Raw genomic sequence first — 23,859 nt, forward strand, 5'->3', positions numbered from 1 at the left:
ATTCATGACCCAAATATTCTGCTCCAAGGTATTCACCAAGGGACAGTGTACACATATGCGCCAAAAGATAGGTACTAGAACGTTCACAGAAGTGTTACTCATGATAGCCCTGATCTCAAAACTGCCCAAATGCCCATCAACAGAATAAACAATGAAATCATGGGATAGCCACACAAGGGACTACTGTACCTCAATGAAGTGTTTGCTGCTGCTACAAGCGACATGAATGACTCTCATAACAAGGATGCTGAATGATGAGACCCCGGTTTGATCCCTGGGTCAGGAAGATCCCCTGGAGAAGGAAATGGCAATCCACTCCAGTATTCTTGCCTTGAGGATCCCACAGACAGAGGAGCCTGGCGGGCTACAGTCCATGTGGTCGCAATGAATCAGACACAACTGAGCAACCAACACTTTCACTTTCAGAAGCCTAAAAATAAACAAAACTAGTCTGTGTTGGTCTTCGAGCATGGAAGTAACAGGCATGAAACAAGAGGGAAACTGCTGTGTTGTTTGAAAGGTCTGTCCTACATCTTTATGCAGGATTTGGCTACCTGGAGTATACATTTAGCTGTCTGATCTTATTTGTGTGTTTTACCACACGAAAGTTATACCTCAATTAAAGAAAGAAACTGAAACAAACAAAAAAAATCAACAAATAAGATAATTATCTAAATGATTTCCTCACTGAAATAGGAATAGTAAAATAACCTTCAAGACCAACTGAGTGAGCATGCATGTCGGTAATGGGTGTAAGCTGCACAAAGTACATGATTAAGTTGATCAGTTGGTTTACTGCTCAGCTAAATACTGCTAATGTATTCTAAAATTCTGTCCACGTCCTATGCTATTTATTTTATATTCAAAGCTGGCTGAAGACTGAAAGCATAAGGAATACTAAAGTAAATGCTTTTAGAAATAAAAATGATGAAAATTCTGAACATTTTCTTCACTATTGGATCTATAAATTGCATCCATCTGACTACAATTCTTCTCAGGCATAGCAAGATGTCACAGTAAGCCAGAGAACTCCAAATATCCATGTTAGAAACAGAATATAACTACGACTACATTCAACCTGGCTTTTTATCTGTTAGATATGAAAATACTCCCCCCTAGATATGTGTCTTATGTGGGCAAGTGTTTGCAACTGGAAGCCTTAAACCTTGTTATTTAGAAACTACATGTGCAAACATCTGAATAAACCATTATTATTTTTTTTAAAGCACAATATCCAAGATATCCAAAATAAGGCAGAGGAAAGCAGCTACTGGTTCACTTTATGTACTTTAATGTGTAACTAAATTTCAACCTGCATTTTAATGCATATTCAGTCATCAATTAATCTGTCAACAAAGTAAGCATCTTTTTACATAATTTAAACAGCAGGGACAATTCAAGCATGGACACATATCTGAAGAACACAGAACTCTCATCTATCTAAGAAACAAAGGTCTTCAAACATAAAACCTGCATTTTATCTTTAGAGATGGCTGAAATCTAAAACCTCTGCACTAAAAAACAGCTCCATCTATTGTACTTGAAAAGACTAAATTGAGTCAATTACTCAGAAATACACAAGTTATTTGAACTGTTATCTATATTTACGTCAAATTATAGGATATTTCTTTTCAGCATCCCCTCATTTCAGCATTCTTGGCAAAAACGTTGATGAATGGAAATTCATATGTTTTTGGTACACAGTTAAAGTTCAATTACAAGTATTTTTTAAAAAGTTACCTCTGACTGAAGAACATTTAAAGATGCATCAAAGCTAGGTAGAGCTAAGATTTTTTAAGAAACTTTGAGATCTTAAAATATTTATTTCCAAATCACTAAATACAAACAGCACCAAATAAAACTAAAAAACAGAAACAGGCTGCATCTCCAGAAAGTTCACGTTATCAGACCAGCAGAATGAGCTTTTCTTCTCTCAGCAATAAACAGCTCAGGCAATGAGTGCCATCAATTATGCACGGCAGGTTGTAACTGGTTGGTTCAACTGGGCGTAAGTTTGACTGGTGATGTCTATTAAAAAGGATTTTTCATTTGAACTGGGAGAAGTTAACAGGTGACAGATGGCAGAGGCAAAACAAAACAAATGCACAGTGAAGAAAGGAGCTGGAAACCCTCACTATTGGCAGAGATTATGGTGCCCAAGAGCAGCCAAAGAAGAATGATGAGCTACGGGTATGTTGGCAGGATTCAACCCAACAACAAAGTAAAAGAAGTTAGAAATGGTTGTAAGAGGTCACTGTGGGAGCGAGGGAGAAAGGATGGTCAGCAAAAGTCGTCAAGAGTCTCTAAAGTAATCAAGTTTGAGACGAGAGGTTGTAACAACAGGTCTGGAACAGTACTGATTACAGGGGACAGGCAGGGTGGGAATTATTGGATGCGAGAAAACTGGTCCCTTCATTTTCATTCCTGCTACAAAACTCCTTTAATTTCCAAAACAACTCACGCCTGAGCTATGCAAGTCTCCTAACTGGTCCTATCTCCAATTTCTTGCCCCGCTATTCTATCCTCTATGTCATGTCCACAACAGTTATCCTAAAACCCTGCACATGGTCCTCTCCCCATCCCCGCAAATCACAACCTTAGAAACATAAATGGCGGCTCTACAACCACTGGGGCCTCCCCGGTGGCTCAGTGGTGAAGAACCCGCCTGCCAATGCGAGATGTGGGTTCAGTCCCTGCATCGGGAAGGTCCCTTGTAGAAGGAAATGGCACCCCACTCGAGTATGCTTGCCGGGGAAATCCCATAGACAGAGGAGCCTCGCAGGCTACGGTCCGTGGGGTCGCAAAGAGTTGGATATGACTTAGCAACTAAAGAACAACAACAATTACAACCACTAGATAAAGGCTAACACTTAAGGCCAACCACAGCTTGGTCACTGGCTAAAATCATGATGGAGTCCACAAGGGGAAGAGAACTGGATGTATATTTAGGGTACTTAGAAAAAGTCCCAGCTGTGCTCCCTAAGACATGTCACGTGACCTCTCTCAGCCTCAGGTCCTCCCCCCCTCCTTTTTTCTCCGTTAAACTTGGCTGTGCCATGCGGCATGCGGGATTAAACCTGCACCCTCCGCACTGGAAGCTCGGAGTCCAACCACTAGACTGCCAGGCAAGTTCCCCTCCTGTTCCTCGCTTGTGAAACAAACATTACTGATCCTTAGGTATTATAGTATGGAAGAAGATGGTGATGACTTTACTGAATAATAGCTTACCACCCATAGAGGGCTTAGTAGGTGCCAGACACTGTGCTAAGCAGTTTACATGAATTATCCATGGAAGTATTATGGATACTGTAAAATACTACAAAATGCTAATTATTCTTTTCTAAGTTCTCTCAAACCATCTGTTAGTAAGTCAGTTTTAGAATTTTAATTGTGGTGATATAGCTGCAAAAAAGTACAAAAATTGTTACATAGTATCTTATTTCTTATCTCCAGCTTCCATTCCCCAGCAGGATGGTCTTCTACAATAAAGGCCATTACTTTTATTGGTACAACGTGAGAACAACAGGATAGATATTAATATCAAATTAGTCTGCTACTACTATCAAATTGCCTCTAATATCAAAAGCTGACAGTTTACCAGCTTCTCCAAACAGAAGTATCTTTCCTTACTCTATTCATCTTCTTGCTTCAAACACTGCTGAGTCAAGTCACTAGATATGAACCATGTCTCTGACGAGATCGGGCGTGTTCCGGGTGGTATGGCCGTAGGCTGAACCATGGCTCTGAAGCCTTACAGAACAATGTGGTGTAATAAAAAAGAAAATGGAACAGAACTGAAGAGAATGAGGAGAACCGAGGTCTCGTTTCTGCCTTAAACCAGCTGTGCCATCTTGGAAGTTAGATCTGGGACCTCAGGAAAGCAAGGGCCAGGGATGTTTTTATGTAGCTATTTCTCCAGTACTGGAATCAATTCTTGACACTTACAGTCCTACAAAACGGAATGACTTAATGAAGTGATGATCTGCAAATATGACAGCCTTCACATGGAGCCCCTAGTGAAAATGTCACAGGAACAATGCAAACATATCCATGGCTGCTGCTGCTGTTTCAGTCGCTCAGTCGTGTTTGACTCTTTGCGACCCCATGGACTGTTGCCCACCAGGCTCCTCTGTCCATGGACTTCTCCAGGACAGAGTACTGGAGTGGGTTGCCATTTCCTTCTCCAGGGGATCTTCCTGACCAGGGATTGAACCTGTGTCTCCTGCACTGGCAGGGAGATTCTTCACCACTGAGCCACCAGGAAAGCCACATCCATGGTCCCCAGGCTGAGAAAGCATTTTTGATGTACTTTATCTAGTAAGCTTTATTTTTCTTTATCCTTTATCATGCTTTCCATTAGATGCCAAAATGCTTAAAACTGATTTGCAGCATAAAGGCTCTCCAGATATTTGGAAGAAAAATGGTCAAAATCCATAATGCAATGAACTAAAGGAACATTTATTTATAATTCAACAAATACTTTCTTTGTACCAAGTGCTAGATATCAAAATTGAAGCAGACTACCACCAAATCAATACATGGAAGAAGCTTTTATTCTTAAGACAGATTAGATGGTGTTTGTCAACTACTTTTATAAACAATATACACTGTGGGCAGAGTACAGGGGCAGGGTCCAGTAAGACGATTATTATTACAAGCAGTTGCAAAACATATACACGTAGACTTAGATTTTTCTGCTGAAACTAAACTTTAATATGTTATAATCTAATAAAATTAAATATGATCTTCAGTTCAGTTCAGTTGCTCAGTCATGTCCGACTCTTTGCGACACCATGAGCTGCAGCATGCCAGGCCTCCCTGTCCATCACCAACTCCCGGAGTCCACCCAAACCCATGTCCATTGAGTTGGTGATGCCATCCAACCATCTCATCCTCTGTCGTCACCTTCTCCTCCTGCCCTCAATCTTTCCCAGCATCAGGGCCTTTTCCACTGAGTTAGCTCTTCACGTCAAGTGGCCAAAGTATCGGAGTTTCAGCTTCAACATCAGTTCTTCCAATGAACACCCAGGACTGATCTCCTCTAGGATGGACTGGTTGGATCTCCTTACAGTCCAAGGGACTCTCAAGAGTCTTCTCCAACACCACAGTTCAAAAGCATCAATTCTTCAGCGCTCAGCCTTCTTTATAGTCCAACTCTCACCTCCATACATGACCACAGGAAAAACCACAGCCTTGACTAGACAGACCTTTGTTGGCATAGTAATGTCTCTGCTTTTTAATATGCTGTCTAGGTTGGTCATAACTTTTCTTCCAAGGAGTAAGCGTCTTTTAATTTCATTGCTGCAATCACCATCTGCAGTGATTTTGGAGCCCAGAAAAATAAAGTCAGCCACTGTTTCCACTGTTTCCCCATCTATCTGCCATGACGTGATGGGACCGGATGCCATGATCTTCGTTTTCTGAATGTTGAGCTTTAAGCCAGCTTTTTCACTCTCCTCTTTCACTTTCATCAAGAGGCTCTTTAGTTGTTCTTCACTTTCTGCCAAAAGGGTGGTGTCATCTGCATATCTGAGGTTATTGATATCTCTTCTGGCAATCTTGATTCCAGCTTGTAAGTGTGGTTAGTCATGTGCGTTAAGAACAGTAAAATGACACAGGGCAGATAAAATGTGAAGGCAAATGGTGAGCACCTGCATCAGTGTGCTACCTTTTAATAGCTAAAATAAATTCATCCATTCACTTACCACTCATCCTCAATATTCTTTAAAGATCTTCACAGAGAGAAATCCAAAGGATCAATGATACTCTTTTATCAAAATAATTTATAAAATATCAACATGTTCATCTAAAAATGTTTTACTGTTTCAGATAACTATTGCTGTATAAAAAACTACCCCAAAACTAATGGATTAACATAACCATTTTACTGTATTTCGTGGTGGTGTGAGTCAGGAATTTGGGGAGCGTTCAGTTGGGTGATTCTTCTGCTCCATGTGGTACTGACTGGGCCCATTCAGTGGTGCTCAGCTAGGGCTGGGCTGGGGGGACAGTCAACACTGGCTGCACCCTAGGCCTGGCCCGTTGGTGGGCACAGTTGGATGGGCAGCTCCCTCTCTCTCTCCACACGGTCTCAGGGCCTTTTCAGGGCAGCTGGACTTCTCACATGGCAGCTCAGGGCTCCAGAAGACCACGGTGGAAGGGGCACAGTCCTTGTAGAGACTAGGCCTCAAACTTGCTTAGCATCACTTCCACCATCTTTCTTGGTCAAAGTAGTTATGGGCCAGCCGAGAGTCAAGGGGAGGGGAGATAGATCCCACCTCTTTCTGGGAGTCGTGTCCAACAATCCACAGCCATTTTCAGTCTAGGATGTTTTGTAAAGAAGATGTCATTCTTTAAACTGAATTTACAGTTCATGAGGATCTGCTGCCCCAAGTTAAGAAATATCATACAGAAGGATGGTGGTCAAGTCAAAGAAAGAAACTGTTTATACAGACTGGGTATTTCAAAAATACATGTGAAAAACCGAGCTGCAATTGTCATGATTCTAAAAACAGAGAACTTAAGGGAAGAGTCTAGAGGGACTATATAATTTACTGCCAAGAGACGCTTTTGAGAGGGAAAGGGACACCGTAAACAAATGTGCCAAGGCAACAGGCATAAACCTGAACTGTCCCGGGTAAAGAGGCATTGGGTCACCTTTGGAGAAAAGGGAACAGATGAAAGTGGTGGTACTCATTCAAAGGGAAATATTCATGGAGTTGTTAGCAGTCAATCAGTATGGCGTACAAAAGCTTTCAGTTCAGTTCAGTTCAGTCGCTTAGTCGTATCCAACTCTTTGCAACCCCGTGGACCACACCATGCCAGGCCTCCCTGTCCATCACTGACTCCCGGAGTTTACTCAAACTCATGTCCATTGAGTCGGTGATGCCATCCAACCACCTCATCCTCTGTTGTCCCCTTCCCCTCCAAAAGCTTTAGGATTTGTGATTTCAACAGCATGTGCTGATGGGAGCAACAGAACCACTCGCCTTCCCCAAACAGTCCTTCCTCCATAAATGTCCAACTATTTCATTTAGTAAAACCAGATGATGTGCTCAGGATACCCTGAGGAATAAATATCAAGAGTGGCCTTTTCAAATGGATGTAGTTCTGGGAGGCGTCCTATCTACCACCCCACAGTGTTTACGTCCTTCCCCTCTGAAGACAGCAGTATGCCAAACTGGTTAATGGCCTTTTGAGAGCAAGAACAGGTTGAGTTCATGCAAACATTACAGCTCTTTAATGTAAGGCCACTGAAACAAGTTCTGTGTCATTAGTATTACGTATAAATGGTAAATCATCGAGATGTTATTTTCTCATCTCTGCTACTGCTAAGTCGCTTCAGTCGTGTCTGACTCTGTGCAACCCCATAGACAGCAGCCCACCAGGCTCCCCCATTCCTGGGATTCTCCAGGCAAGAACATTGGAGTGGGTTGCCATTTCCTTCTCCAGTGCATGAAAGTGAAAAGTAAAAGTGAAGTCGCTTAGTCGTGTCCAACTCTTCAAGACCCCATGGACTGTAGCCCATCAGGCTCCTCTGTCCATGGGATTTTCCAGGCAAGAGTACTGGAGTGGGGTGCCATCACCTTCTCATCTCTAGCTCCTCTAAAATAAAACTTAAAAATCACCTTAACTTTCTAGTTAGTGTTCATGTAGTATGCACCTGTCTTAACAGGGAGCATCTAGCCCCTCATTATACCAACAGGACTGATGGTCAAAGTTTGTTTGGCTCACAAAGCAAAAGAGAAAACATTCTGAGTACATGTGGGTCGTCTGGGTGAGGAGGAGATTATATCTCAGTATAGTTTCAGAGGAGGAAATGGAAACCCACTCCAGTGTTCTTGCCTGGTGCCCGGGAAATCCCATGGACAGAGGATCCTGGCAGGCTACAGTTTATGGGGTCTCAAAGGGTCGGACACGACTTAGAGGCTGAACAAAAAGAGTTTTATATATATCATGTTTGGAAATTTCAGTTTTACTAAATGCAAAGACAAAAAAAAAAAACCCTGATATGATGATAAAGCTTATCCTTTGTTTCTCAATCTATATTAAGCTATCCCTGATAATGAACTTTTATTTTTAAGTGAACTTTTATCTTTAGCTTATCTCCCAGCTATCTTCCCTGGGTACTAGCTAACCTACTCTATTTTCTCTCAATTATCCATAAATCAGTTTGCTTTTTTAATGCTTTCTAGGACAACAATTCTGCTCAAACCATTCAACAACCAAATACAAACAGCAAGTTTTAAGATTTCATTTCCAGGGAGGATTAAAATGTACTAAATAAAGCAAATACACAATTGTTGACATTAGACTTAGAGAGAAATTTTTGAGTCAGAATGCATCTTTAGAAAAGGTGAGAGAAATAGGTGAGGGGGATTAAGAGGCACAGACTTCCAGTTACAAAATATGATTCAGAGGTATGAAAATACATAGTATACAGCTGTACAGGGGAATAGCATAATAATAATGTATACTCTTCGTATGATGACAGATGGTAACAGGGCTTATTACGGTGGTCATTTTGCTAATGTGTAGAAATATCGAATCACTATGTTGTGCACCGGGAACCCACAGAGCACTGTAGGCCAATTATGCCTCAAAAGCAAAAACAGGAAAACAAACTCACAGGAAAAGAACAGATCTCCCCTCCCCAGAGGCAGGGGAGGAACTGGATGAAAGAGTCAAAATGCACTGATTTCCAGTTCTAAGTAAATAAGTTCTAAGGATATAATGTACAACAGGATTAAATATAATTAACACTGCTGTATGTTATCAATGAAAGTTGTTAGGAGAGTAAATTCTAAAAGTCTCATCGCAAGGAAAAAAAAAATCTTTTTTTTCTATTTCTTTAATGTTGCATCTGTATGAGATGACGAATGTTCACTGAACCTCCTGTGATGATCATTTCACGATGTACCTGAGTCAAATCATTTACTTATACAGTGCTGTGGGTGAGTTACAGCTCAATACAATAGGAAGGGGGGAAAAAGTTGTACCCCCCAAAAGCTTCCTTAGAAAAAGTGGTCTAGTAAAAGCAATGTGTTTGGTGGAATGATACTTTAAAACTTAGAAATAAAACTGTTCCAAAAAAAAAAAAAATGTATTCTGTCTCTCTCTCCATCTATAATAAACTCAACACTGTCAAACATATATTCATTTGCAGTACATGTTGACACACCAGATGGATGAAGATAGAATCTTGTACTTATTCTGCATAACGCCCAGGGCAATGTTATGCAAATAAAATGCTTTAAACCATAGTATTTGATGTTGACAGTGACGACTTTTATGCAAAGACAAGATTTCTAGAATCAATTTATTAAAAAGCTCTGTCAACATATTTCCCTTCATTGCCCCCTCCTTCTCTCTCTCTCTCTCTATATATATATATATATACACACACATATATACAGATGTAGTTATATGTAACCAGCCATAAATACTATTAAAATTATTTCTACCCCATGCACAGTTTTGGCTTTCACACAAGGTCTATTATCATTGATTGTCAACTTTTTAAAAAAGAAATGTTATTTAACAAATACTTTCTATATGTCTGATCATTTCCTATGAAGTATTTTTACATTTTACATACAAGTACTGAAAAAAAAAATGGAGAAGGAAATGGCAGTATTCTTGCCTGGAGAATTCCATGGACAGAGAAGCCTGGCAGGCTACAGTCCATGGGGTCGCAAAGAGTTGGACACGACTGAGTCACACACACACACACACACACAAATCACAATTCTTTGTGAGTCCAAAATCATACTGTCACCACTTATAGACAACAGAGTCTTGTGGAAGACAAACACACAAAGCACTCAGGCCTGTAAGGCCTGTAACACACGCTGGATGAGCACTTCAGGCATGGAGGAGAAAGCAGCGGCGAGATGGAAATGCCGTTCTAGACTGTGCTGTGTGCTAAGCCGCTTCATCGTGAAGCTGAAGCTCCGATACCCTGGCCACCTGATGCGAAGAACTGACTCAATGGAAAAGACCATGACGCTGGGAAAGATTGAAGGTGGGAGGAGAAGGGGTCGACAGAGGACGGACGAGATGGTTGGATGGCCTCACTGACTCGATGGACATGAGTTTAAGCAAGCTCTGGGAGTTGGTGATGGACAGGGAAGCCTGGCGTGCTGCAGTCCATGGGGTGGCAAAGAGTCAGATGTGACTGAGGAACTGAATCAAAGCAAAGAAAGTTTACATTCATTACCTCATCAGTTATTTTATTATAGCTATATTCCAGATGAGGAAGCTGAGATGCAGAGAATGCTAACTCGCTCCTCATAACATAACCAGTAAGTACTGAAGCTCAGCTTTAACCAGATTAACCCTTATGGTCTTCATAGGTAAAATCTGATCATTACATCTGATAAAATTAAAAACGGAATTAGTTTTTAATTCAGTAAAATTAACAACTACAATAAACACAGTATATTTGTTATATTCATTGGAAACCTAAGAACACATATATTTAGAATTAAGAACAAAATAAAAATTTCCACCCAAAATGTGAGAAAAACACTCTAAGGCTTCATTTGCAGAAAGATGTAAAGACATCTGGTAAGAAGAAAATATTAAGATGTACTGAATTATTAACAGGATGTAGGATTTCCACATTTGAATTATTAATTTTTAAGGGCTGTTCCAAGAAAAGCATGAAAAACAACTCTTAAGTGTTTTAAGTAAAGGTTTATAATGTTTCTCTGGGGTAATTTTACTAAGTGATTTTAAGATAGCTATAATTATGGTCATCTTCATCTATTTTTACTGTCTTAAAGGCAGAGCTGAATCAATATCATCTTGGAGAGATGCAGCAAGCCTCTTATAAAGATCAGTCTCCCCAGCAACCTGTTGTGGTAATGAACATGCATTCTGGTTGAAATCCTACTGCAATGTCCCGTTCTCTGTTCTACACTGCATAGGGCCGGAGCTATCCTGCCTTATCAGGACAAACAAAACTACAGGAGAAACAAGTCCTCGTAATTGTAATCTGCCCAACAAACAGTAACAAATGCTTCCTCAAAAGATACACTTCCTGTATCTTTTTGATCCTTGACCAAATGGTTTCTTTTTCCATAACAGAGGCTGCATTTACTAACTCAAGTTGGGAAATTCATTTCACTTTTAGAACATTTATACAGCATTGCTAGAAAATGGAAAAGCGGGAAGAGAAGATAAAAGTTGTTTCAAACTATGAAAGAGATAGTTCCATTTATTTTTCTTAGAGAAAAATGTTCCACAATAGCAGTTTTCAAATTGTGTGTGATGAGATCAATTTAGCGGATCAAGAGGAACACTTATAAACAACGACGTAAGAAAAGAATAATACAGAAACTATAATAATAGCAACACAGCAAGTGTAACTCTTGTTTCATGAAATTTTGGTTTCAGTTATACGTACTTATATCTGTATGTGCATTGTAAAATGTATTTCTGAGAGCCATGATTTAAGAAAATGTAAAAGCCCCTCACTGCTGACTGAATACAAAGAAGTAGATAGTTTCTTAAAAAATATTCTTTTTGGCAGATAATAACAATTTAAAAAAATAAGACATTGATGAGAGAAAATGAAGGAAAATCTAAGATCGTTCTGTACTCAAGGCCTAGAAGATTATTGTTAAAATGTCCATACTACCCAAAGCAGTCTACAGATTAAACTCCAATGGCATTTTCCACATAAATATAATAAACAATTCTAAAATTGTATGGAATTACAAAAGACCTCAAATAGCCAAAGGAATCTTGAGAAAGAAGAACCAAGCAGAGGCCATCACACTTCTTGATTCCAAACTATATTACAAAGCTACAGAAATCAAAACAGTATGGTACCAACATAAAAACAGACATATATTAATATATCAATGGAACAGACTAAAGAATGCCCGTACGTATACAATCAACTACTTCACAACAAAGCAGCCAAGAATATCCAATGGGAACTAATAGTTTCTTTAGGAACTGGTGCTGGGAAAATTGGACAGCTGCATGTTTGGGAATAGAACTGGAGTATTATCTTCCATCTCAAACAAAAATCAACTCAAAATGGATTTAAACACAAAACCTAAAACCATAAAACTCCTAAAAGAAAACACAGGGTGGTAAGCTGTTTGACACTGGTCTTGGGAATAAGTTTTTGGATTTGACATAAAAAGTGAAGCCAACGAAACAAATAAAAAAGAGTGGGACTACATCAAACTAAGAAGCTTCTGCATAGCAAAGGAAACCATCAACCAAACGAAAAGGCAATCTACAGAATGGAAGAGAACATTTACAGATCATATACCTTATAAGGGGTTAATACCCAAAATATAAGAGGGACTCATACAACTCAATAGGAAAAAAAATCCAATTAAAAAATGGGAAGAGCATCTGAACAGACATTTTTCTGAAGGAGACATACAGATGACCAACAAGTACATGTAAAGGTGCTCAACACTGCTAATCAGGGAAGGACGTATCAAAGTCACAATGAGATGATCACCTGTTAGAGTGACCATCACCCAGGACACAAAAACAAGTGTTGTTGAGAATGTGGAGAAGACAGAACCTCTGTGCACAGTGGGCAGGGATGTAAACTGGCACAGCCACCATGGAGAACAGTATGGAAGCTCCTCAAAAAATTTAAAAGAGAGCTATCATACGATCTAGCGATGCCACATTTGGACATTTACATCTGAAGAAAACAAAATCACTATTTCGAAGAGAAACATGTGCCCTCAAGTTCACTGCCACATTATTTACAAGAGCCAAGACATGGAGACAGCCTAAGCATCCACTGATGGACAGGCTGATAAAGGAAATACGGCATATACGCAAAATAGAACATTACTAAACCATAAGAGAAGAGAAAAAAAGGAAATCCTGCCATTTGAGACAATATGGGATAGAACTTAAGGGTATTTTGCAAAGTGAAATAAGTCAGGCAGAAAAAGACATATACTGTATAAATTTCACTTACATAGAGAATCTTAAAAGAAACAAACAAACCACAAAACTGAACTCAAAGATACAGAGAACAGAGGGAGGGTGGTTAATGGGCGAAGGTGGATAAAAAAAAAAAGGTATATGCTACCAGTTATAAAATAACTAATAAGTAAGCCCTGGGGAGGTAAGGTACAGCATGGTAATAATACTGTATTGGATATTTGAGAGCTGCGAGAAACCTAAATGCAGGTCAGGCAGCAAGAGTTATAACTGGACATGGAACAACAGACTGGTTCCAAATAGGAAAAGGAGTACATCAAGGCTGCATACTGTCACCCTGCTTATTTAACTTATATGCAGAGTACATCATGAGAAACACTGGGCTGGAAGAAGCACAAGCTGGAATCAAGATTTCCGGGAGAAATATCAATAACCTCAGATATGCAGATGACACCACCCTTACGGCAGAGAGTGAAGAGGAACTAAAAAGCCTCTTGATGAAAGTGAAAGAGGAGAGTGAAAAAGTTGGCTTAAAGCTCAACATTCAGAAAACGAAGATCATGGCATCTAGTCCCATCACTTCATGGGAAATAGATGGGGAAACAGTGGAAACAGGGTCAGACTTTATGTTTTAGGCTCCAAAATCACTGCAGATTGTGACTGCAGCCATGAAATTAAAAGACGCTTACTCCTTGGAAGAAAAGTTATGACCAACCTAGACAGCATATTAAGAAGCAGAGACATTACTTTACCGACTAAGGTCCGTCTAGTCAAGGCTATGATTTTTCCTGTGGTCATGTATGGATGTGAGAGTTGGACTGTGAAGAAGGCTGAGCGCCGAAGAATTGATGCTTTTGAACTGTGGTGTTGGAGAAGACTCTTGGGAGTCCCTTGGACTGCAAGGAGATCCAACCAGTCCATTCTGAAGGAGATCAGCCCTGGGATTTCTTTGGAGGGAATGATGCTAAAGCTGAAATTCCAGTACTTTGGCCACCTCGTGCGAAGAGTTGACTCATTGGAAAAGACTCTGATGCTGGGAGGGATTTGGGGCAGGAGGACAAGGGGACGACCGAGGATGAGATGGCTGGATGGCATCACGGACTCGATGGACAGGGAGGCCTGGCGTGCTGCAGTTCATGGGGTCGCAAAGAGTCGGACACGACTGAGCGACTGAACTGAACTGAAGGGAGTAAACCATGAAAGTTGTCAGCACACACACACAAATTCTACCTATGTGTGGTGACAGACGTTAACTAAACTTACTGTGGTGATTGTTTTGTAGTATATATGTGTATCAAATCATTATATTTTATGAGAAATAACTTCTAAATATTTTAAGTTAAAGCTTTAGAATGTTTTTGTCCTGGGTAATTTTACTGAGTGAAAAAAACCCTACAACTATTACAATGTATATGTCAATTATCTCAATAAGAATAAACTTTAAAAACCCACAAAATCATTAATCAGCATACTTCCCCATAAAATACCAATCTGATTTGTTTCCAAAACAAAAAACAAAACAAAACCAACAATCCATCCAATGTGACCAGTGAATACATTTCAGCATTTTGATTTAAAGAATGTGTAATTTACAGTTATACTTTATTCACATGCTGCAATCTGTTTTAAATAGCTTATTCGGATAGAGTTCAGCACTGTATGATAAGTTCATTTCCAACATTAAGTAATGAAATACATCAAACTGCAAAGAATCCCAATGCTGTTCTGTTACTAGATCTCCCAAACCATGTCTTCAATATAATATGCTGCTGACATTTGATTCAGATAACCAATAACCTTATTCTGAATCACATGCTGGAAAAAAAAAAAAACTTATTTCATAGCGGTGACCTTTAATTTAAACTGAAATTTATTAAAAATCAGGCTAATATAGGTGTCTGTTTTTTATTAGAGTTTTCCTACAAGAATAAAAGGTGAAGTAGTTGAAATATTAGGTCAGACATTTCCAAAGAGGTTTCAATCTTTTAGAAGTATAATTTAAACAGTATTTAGTACTGTGTGTGTGTGTGAGTTGCTCAATCATATCTGACTCTTTGCCACCCCATGGACTGTAGTGCACCAGGCTCCTCTGTCCATGGAATTCTCTAGGCAAGAATACTGGAGTTGCCATGCCCTCCTCCAGGGGATCTTCCCAACCCAGGGACTGGAGCCAGGTGTCCTGCATTGCGGGCAGATTCTTTACCATCTGAAGCACCAGGAAAGCCCATTCAATAGTATACACCATGTCAAAATCTTAGAAGGTTTAATCTTTAAGGTCATCAAAATATGTGTTTTAATATATTTTGATAACCTTAAATCTTATCAATATATTTTACTTATATACTTTACTGAAATGCAGATGTCTAAAATCACAGCATTGTCATTATTGATATCATTGTACTAAAACGCTAGATCTGATAAACCATAAAAGTGTGTTTAAGAAATTTTTCTGTCAGGCTGAGAATGACTTTTAATTTAATGAACCACAGCGGTCAAAGGGCTTCCCTGATAGCTCAGTTGGTAAAGAATCGGCCTGCAACGCAGGAGACCCTGGTTCGATTCCTAGGTAGGGAAGATCCGCTGGAGAAGGGATAGGCTACCCACTCCAGTTTTCTTGGGCTTCCCTTGTGACTTAGCTGGTAAAAAAAAAAATCCTCCTGCAATGCGGAAGACCTGGGTTTGATCCCTGGGTTGGGAAGATCCCCTGGAGAAGGGAAAGGCTCCCCACTCCAGTATTCTGGCCTGGAGAATCCCAAGGACTGTATAGGGCATGGGGTTGCAAAGAGTCGGACCCGACTGGGTGACTTTCACTTTCACAACTGTCCAAGTTACAGATAAAAAGGCAAATATCTACATGGTAGATTTCTGTACACCATTAATATTTCATAAGACATTTCCTAGAGAAATCCACTCTCTTCATTTTTACTTCTGCAATTATTCTGTCTCCAACAGTTTTATCTTGGGTTAAAGTCTACTCGTATTCAAACTCAAATATTTTTCCCCACAAATGTGGGGTACATTTTATACTATAGGCCAGAAAAACGTAAGGACATGAGGAAACAGTAGGTAAGAACAGATGGAGAGAAAGGGGGAAGCCCCAACAGGGCCAGAGGAAAGCCTGGAATGGGAGCCACCCTTCTTTCCCCAAGGGTTCAGGTTCCAGAGACGATGACTGAGAGAGAAACCATAGAAAGGAAAAGTTATCCTTGGGAAAAAACCTCCTGAAGCGTGGTATGCCTGGTGTTATGTAAAGATCACTGCTTAGAAATATATATGAATATCTAATGTATGTACCTTAATGTGCCATATAATTTCTGAAAAGATGTCATACAGTTAGACCACTCAAGGGTAGTGTTACTGGGAAACTTAAAAAGATTCCAGCTGTCGTGGCTTTTCCTGTTGGTTTTGTCATCCAGACATATTTTACTAGTTCCTACTCCTTAACGTTTATCAATTATTGGCTTTTTCCTAAAGGAGAGTTAGAAGGTCAGTGTCCTCTGCCTGCCTGAAGACTTCTCATTTCAGTGGCCGGTCAGATTGCCTTTCGAATCATCCATCTGTTCCATTTGCCAGAGGATTTATCCATTTGGGGAGGGCTTCTATCTTTCGTCTGTGTGCAGTGGCATGGATGGCTGGCTAAATTCATTTTTGCCCTCTCTACCTTTAAAAAGAAACTGTAATGATTCCCCTGATTAGAGATTTTATTGATACGATGATTACAAAACCTTAACTAGATTAAGATTTGCAAGTCACAGGCTGCTGATTCTTTAAGATTCATAGCAAACTACTTTTTCCCTTATCGTGCTAACTAGACAGAGGTATTCCCAGAAAGCTGGGCTGGAGGGACATCATCTACAAAGTGAACTCAAAAAATTCTAATCCTGGGATGGTAAAAAGAACCCGACTCTACTGTAATTTACTCTAATTTTACATTGCAGTCAAACCAAGTTCCCCTTTCGGGGGGAAAAAAAAAACTCTGGGCTGTAAAAAGATGACTCATATCTATTAGGCTCTGTACCTTGGAGGAGCTCTCAATTACAATTTTGGTTTTCGGAGGGATCAAACCAGGCAAGGTAGTGTTTGGGGAAGAAGGAGTTGGTGGCAGACTCCAGAAATCATTTATCGGGACAAACAGCACTGGATGGTTTTAGCTCTATGCGCCAAATTACTGCGGGTCAAGATCTATGCTTTAGCAATTGGCAATCCATCTCTACCGTAGAGCAAGCTTTTTGGCAACTTGCTGTGAAAAGAAAAAGGGCAAACAACCAGCTGGTCACTTAAAAGTGATCTCTCAAATGATAGAGAAATATAAATAAGAATAGTAAAAAAAAAAAAGTCACTCACTCACTTGGGTAGTACATATTAATCACCCCCTTCCCCAATTCTTGTTCCCAGTCTTAAAATGCGCCATTTCTTCTAACGTAACAAAGTCTCCCCCAGGTAACTTGCAATTCTCAAGTTCTATCCTTGGCCATGTACATTTTATTTCCTATTACTGGCCACCCACTTCCGTCTCGCTATACTCTATCCAGAAGGTCTTGTCTACTCTCCAAGTCTGAATTATGATGATCTCGAGTCTCTGCATTTATTCATACATAAACTGACCTTTCAGGCTTTATTCCAATATCCTAATTGCTTATTAGGTGCATCTATCTGGATGATCACCAACTCCAAAGGTGAAAACATCTCCCGCCGCTATTCCTCCCTAATCCTATTCGCTCATGTTCAGAATGTAAAGGTTACTTTTGACCTTTCCCTCATCTCTCCCCCTAAGTTTGATTAATTTACATTGTTTGCATCCATTCTTTCCTTTCTGTTCCGACAGACACTGTGCTAACTCAGAATCTTTATATGAGATTCTGACAAAATCTTACAACTCTTCCTTCTGACTCTGGTCTGTTATCACTAAGCCAGAATCTATCATATCATCACCATATTACCATTTCAGCAAGAATCTTGATCATGCTCCTTGACTACAAGATCAAGTCCGAAAGTCTTTAACCTGCTGTAATTCAGCTTTGCATATTAATATTTAGCCTTACCTCCTCTCACACTTTATATAAATTCCTGGTTTAGCTAATCTGGTCTACTTAACAGTCAACAAAGAGGAACTAAAATGCCTCTTGATGAAGGTGAAAGAGGAGACTGAAAAGATGTCTTAAAACTCAACATTCAAAAAACTAAGATCATGGCATTTGGTCCCATCACTTGATGGCAAATAGATGGGGAAAAATGGAAACAGAAACAACTTTTCTTGGGCTCCAAAATCACTGTGGACTGTGACTACAGCCATGAAATCAAAACATGCTTGTTCCCTGGAAGGAAACCTATGACAAACCTAGACGGCATATTAAAAAGCAGAGATATTACTTTATCAACAAAGGTCCATCTAGTCAAAGCTATGGTTTGGATGTGAGAGACATGTATGGATGTGAGAGCTGGACTATAAAGAAGGTTGAGCGCCTAAAAATTGATGCTTTTGAACTGTGGTGCTGGAGAAGACTCTTGAGAGTCCCTTGGACTCCAAGGATATCAAATCAGCCAATCCTAAAGGAAATCAGTCCTGAATATTCATTGGAAGGACTGATGCTGAAGCTGAAGCTCCAATACTTTGGCCATGTGATGCAAGGAGCTGAGTCATTGGAAAAGATGCTGGGAAAGACTGAAGGCAGGAGAAGGGGATGACAGAAGATGGGATGGTTGGACGGCATTGCCGATTCAATGGACATGAGTTTGAGCAAACTATGGGAGATACCGAAGGACAGGGAAGCCTGGCATGCTGCAGTCCATGGGGTCGCAAAGAGTGGGACACGACTAAGGACCTGAACAAAACCCCCTATGCATTTCCCATGCCGTGTTCTCCATCTGTACGACGTCATGTTCCTATTTCGTTAAGGTTCTTATTAAACTACCTCTTTTCTGGTTGCCCTAAGCAGATAGAAGTATTCTCTTAGAACGTTAAGAGTTGAAGGGAGACTGTCTACTCCAGCTACAAAATGGGCTTTAAAGAATCACATCCTCTCTCTGTAAAATTCAAATGCTTGGGGAAACTGAGGCCACTAAAGTAATTCTTTCTTTGAACACTGAATTTTTTCAACATATTTTTCTTGATTGTTTCCTAAGTGCCAGGAGCTGTGCTAGCCACATGGGATTAGAGTTTAATAAGAAAGACTGATTGTACTTAAGTATCACCCAAATATTTAAACTTTGATGAGCACTACCAGAAGAGGGGAAGCACAGGGTACCACTGATGTCTGAAATATGTGTGGTTGAGGGAAGGGGTGAGGCATGAAGTCAGTATAGTGTGGGAAGACGGGAAGGAGGAAATTCAATTTGGGAAGATGAGGAGGGCTTCCCTGAGGAGGAAATCTTTTATGTGTGTGTTAGTGATTCAATCATATCCGACTCTTTGCTACCCCACGGACTGTAGCCTGCCAGGTTCCTCTGTCTTTGGAATTCTCCAGGCAAGAATATTGGAGTGGGTAGCCATTTGCTCCTCCAGGGTATCTTCCTAACCCAGGGATGGAACCCGGGTCTCCTGCATTGCAGACAGATTCTTTACTGTCTGAGCCACCAGGAGATGCAGATTCAATCCCTGGGTCGGGAAGATCTCATGGAGAACGAAATGGCAACCCACTCCAGTATTTTTGCCTGGGAAATCCCACGGACAGCGGGGCCTGACAGGCTACAGTCCATAGGGTTGCAAAGAGTCGGATATGACTCCGCGACTAAAAAACTACAACCACCAAGAGGAGGATTTAACTGCAAAAGGCAGGTGATTTCTACATGTAGAAGGAATGCCCAGAAGACAGGCAATTTTGCAGAATTAAAAGGAACTAAAAGGAGGTCTGGGTACTCAAATGCAAGGGGCGAGGAAGGTTGCCAGAGGTGAAGCTGGAAAGGCCAGGAAGGATGAGAGCATGCTGAGCCTGGTCATGGGGAGGATTTCTGGGCTTTATCTTAAGACAAGCCTTGGAGAGCATGTTCCAAGATAGTTCAAGTCAGGACCACAGCTTACCCTGGGAGGAATGGGACAAGCACCCATGACATTAGAAAGAATTCGAGTTTTATTTCAACTGAAATATATTCTATATCCCCGCCACTCTTCCCTATGTGTTTGATCTCATCCAAAGTCAATTTCAAAAAAAGAAAGCACGGGAATTTATAAAAACCGTCATTTAGTCGGCCCGCTAGGCTTGGATAGGAACTTGCGTATGCACTTTCCAAATGTCCTGTGCTTTTCCAAAGTTGCTTTATGCCACTTCGCGTTTATAAAAGACCTCTGTTAGTACCTGTTTTTGATGATTTTTGCTTTTAAAAGTGAAAAATGAAAATGGTGTTCAGCATTTGGTTTGATGTGAGCAGCTGAGAAGTAGCACTACCCTATCAAGGAGAGAGGCACCCCCAAGCTCCCTCCCCAGGAACCACTCAGCATCTCAGCATCAAGCTGCCACAGCTTTGAACTGTGTCTGTGCACATCTGAGCTTTACCTAGATTTTTTTGTGTGTATCTGTAAGCACGATCTGTCCTAAGGTAACCACTTCTTTGCTTTATGCCACTGTGGCTTAGGAAAGGTTTCATAGGAATGCTCTCCTTTCAGATGGGGCATGGGAAATCTGTGTATGAATATCCATGAACCTATGACTACTCTTTTTCCAGTAGTCATGTATGGATGTGAGAGTTGGACTATAAAGAAAGCTGAGCACTGAAGAACTGATGCTTTTGAACTGTGGTGTTGGAGAAGACTCTTTTGAGTCCCTTGGACTACAAGGAGATCCAACCAGTCCATCCTAAAGGAAATCAGTCCTGAATATTCATTGGAAGGACTGATGCTGAAGCTGAAACTCCAACACTTTGGCCATTTGATGTAAAGAACTGACTCATTAGAAAAGACCCTAATGCTGGGAAAGAATGAACTCAAGAGGAAAAGGGGACAACAGAGGATGAGATGGCTGGATGACATCACTGACGCAATGGATATGAGTTTGAGTAGGCTCCAGGTGATGGACAGGGAGGCCTGGTGTGCTGCAATCCATGGGGTTGCAAAGAGTTGGACACAACTGAGCGACTAAACTGAACTGATAGACACGTTTATATTTTCTAGAAGCAACACTCAATACAAGAACAATCCAGCGACACGCTCCATTTCACTGTTGCCCACGCATAGATGGTACAGTAAAAGTTACATGTCCATTCTGTGGCCTTTTCCTGCAAGATCCTTAATAAGCGAAAATATTTTAAAAGAATACCAAAAAAATTTTTCCAAGGATTGTTTTCATCACTATCACTTTTTTAGTATCATCTTGGGCTTCCCTGGTGGCTCACATGGTAGAGAATCTGTCTGCAATGGCAGGAGACCCGGGTTCAATCCCTGGGTCAGGTTGATTCCCCTGAAGAAGGGAATAGCTCCCCACTCCAGTATTCTTGTCTGGGAGATCCCATGGATAGAGGAGCCTGGGGGGCTACAATCTATGGGGACGCAGAGTCAGACATAACTGGGTGACTAACACTTTACTGGTCTATACTAGGTAATGAATTTCAAAATGCAGCCACAAATTTATTTCCCCTAAAATAACATTTAAGCAGACAAGGAGACAAAGTTAAATAACAGCTGGCATTTTTATGTTCAAGGTATTGCGCTGGATACCTTAAAATGTATTACCTCATTTAATACTAACAAAGACTCTGAGAGGTGCATGTGCGTGTGTGTTAGTCGCTTAGTGGTGTCCAGCTCTTTGCGACCCCATGGGCTGTAGCCTACCAGGCTCCTCTGTCCATGGGATTCTCCAGGCAGAAATACTGGAGTGGGTTACCATTTCCTTCTCCAGGGGATCTTCCTGACCCAGGGATCGAACCTGGGTCTCCAGCACTGCAGGCAGATTCTTTGAGAGGTGCGTGCCATACTCTTAATTCACAACATGGAAGCTGGAGCTTAGAGAAGCAAGTGTTTTCCCAAGATATTTACACCTTAGACCTGCACTGTCCCATATGTTAGCTTTGGAGCCAGGTGTGGCTGCCAAGCAACTGAAATACAGCAATAATACTGTATAAATACTGAAATGTGCAGTAAGTATAAACAGAACCCCAAGTTTTGAAAATTTAGTATGCAAAAGAAAATGATGAAAATACCTCAATTCCTGAATACTGATTAGATGTTGAAATGACAATATTTTAGAGTGGGCTAAATAAAATTTATTATTAAAATTAATTTTACCTGTTTCACATTAAAAAAAAATTCAGCTACTAGACATTTCAAAACTACACATGTGGCCCACAATTATATTTGAATTGAATAGTATTGCCGTAGACGAAAGGCTGCTTAATTGAATTTGTCAGTAAATGCCAAGTTCAAAGGCAGCCTGGTGTAGAGGAAGAGAAGAGTACATGGATTCATGCAGATTTGGTTTAAATATCCCCTCCACCAGTGACTAGTTTTTGGCAAAAAATATCAACACTACATTTCACTTATGTCATCAGCATTATGGTGATATTAAACATCCTCAAACAACTGTTGTATGTAATATGCAAAGCAGCTAACTGGCAGAGGGGAAAGAACAACTACAAATACCTCCTACAGCAACTGCTTAAAAATTGATCCTCAAAAAGAATAGAAAATGCACTTATTTGAAAATCACATTTTACTCTTTAAGTGGGAAAAGTTAAAGAATCAATACACTGAATGCCTGCTCTAGCATAATAAATGCATAACAGATACTGTATTATAATATACATAAAATACACAGATTCTTTCTTTCAATATTGTTTAAAATATGCTATAGGCTGGGAGGCCAGATAATGAGGTTAGGGTGAGGTAAAAAAAATATCAGGACACAGATAGGCCCAAGTGGTTCTTACAGACAATTATCTTGAGCTTATGAACTCCACATCAGCTGATTTTTTTCAACCTTTTACATCAGGAACTAACACGAGTGAGTAAAATGACATCAGGGCAAGTAGAGTTTTACTTTTTTTCTTCCTGGGTCATACTGCAAACAAATAAATTGCTCCAGTACACTAAGTTCAGACTAACTCATTATTGGTGATCTCAAATATACCAAGAGAAACTACAAAATCCTCTGAACTATACTATCCAATGACATTTTGCCCTATTCTATCCCCTAGGCTCCTGTCAAGAAGTTTGCACTGGGCATGTGACTTTATCAATGTATGTATTATCTGTATATATGTAAATGCAAAGAGTGGAGCAGTTGGGGCATTTACTTTAATGTGATATATGTATACAGCCTAAGATTGACATGTGACAATGTGTTTGATTGCCCTGTTCTCTAGGGATTTTTTGTTGTTGTTAATAGATCAGGGGAAGTGTTAAAGATTTGAGCCTCTTAATATCATATACTTTAACACCCAAAGTATTCCTATGTTAACTATAGCAATTAACTTTAAGAAAATGATACTGAAGAAGTAAAAAAAAAAAAAAAAAAAAAGCTATCAGATTCACAGATCTTAGAACATCATCAGAGACCATAAAAATATTCACTTTATTCTAGTTTGAAATTTAATGGAAGAAGTAATATACAAAATTTTAATTTACCTATTAAAGTGCATATTCAATGAGTTAAAGGTCAGGGGGCACTTCAGGAGAGGGCTTCCCCTTTGATCTCATATGTGGCATCAAAAATCTGCTTCTTGTAATGAATTTTTGAACAACCCCTGAGGGCACATGACTTGGTATTTGCTCTTTCAAAATGAGTTGATTCAACTTGGCTAAAAATGAGATTACGTCTACAGTACACTTACAGCTAGCTTTCAGCCAATGTCTATTAATTTAGGGTTATAGGTAGAATTGGGTAAGAAAAACAAAATTACACTAGATCAAAATTATTAGCAATTATTAAATTAAGAATCAGACAAACCAGTAATGTGCACTTAACCAGTAATTAGAAAAATTTGCCAAAACTCGGAACT

General features: G+C 40.0%; 1 protein-coding gene across 1 annotated transcript in view; it reads right to left on the reverse strand.

Moving 5' to 3' along the window:
• Positions 1 to 23,859, reverse strand: part of RAP2A (RAP2A, member of RAS oncogene family) — a 41,686-nt gene that overhangs the window by 16,250 nt on the left and 1,577 nt on the right. The window lies entirely within an intron of this gene.

This window comes from Capra hircus, chromosome 12 (assembly GCF_001704415.2).
Source record: "Capra hircus breed San Clemente chromosome 12, ASM170441v1, whole genome shotgun sequence".
NCBI classification, from domain to species: domain Eukaryota; kingdom Metazoa; phylum Chordata; class Mammalia; order Artiodactyla; family Bovidae; genus Capra; species Capra hircus.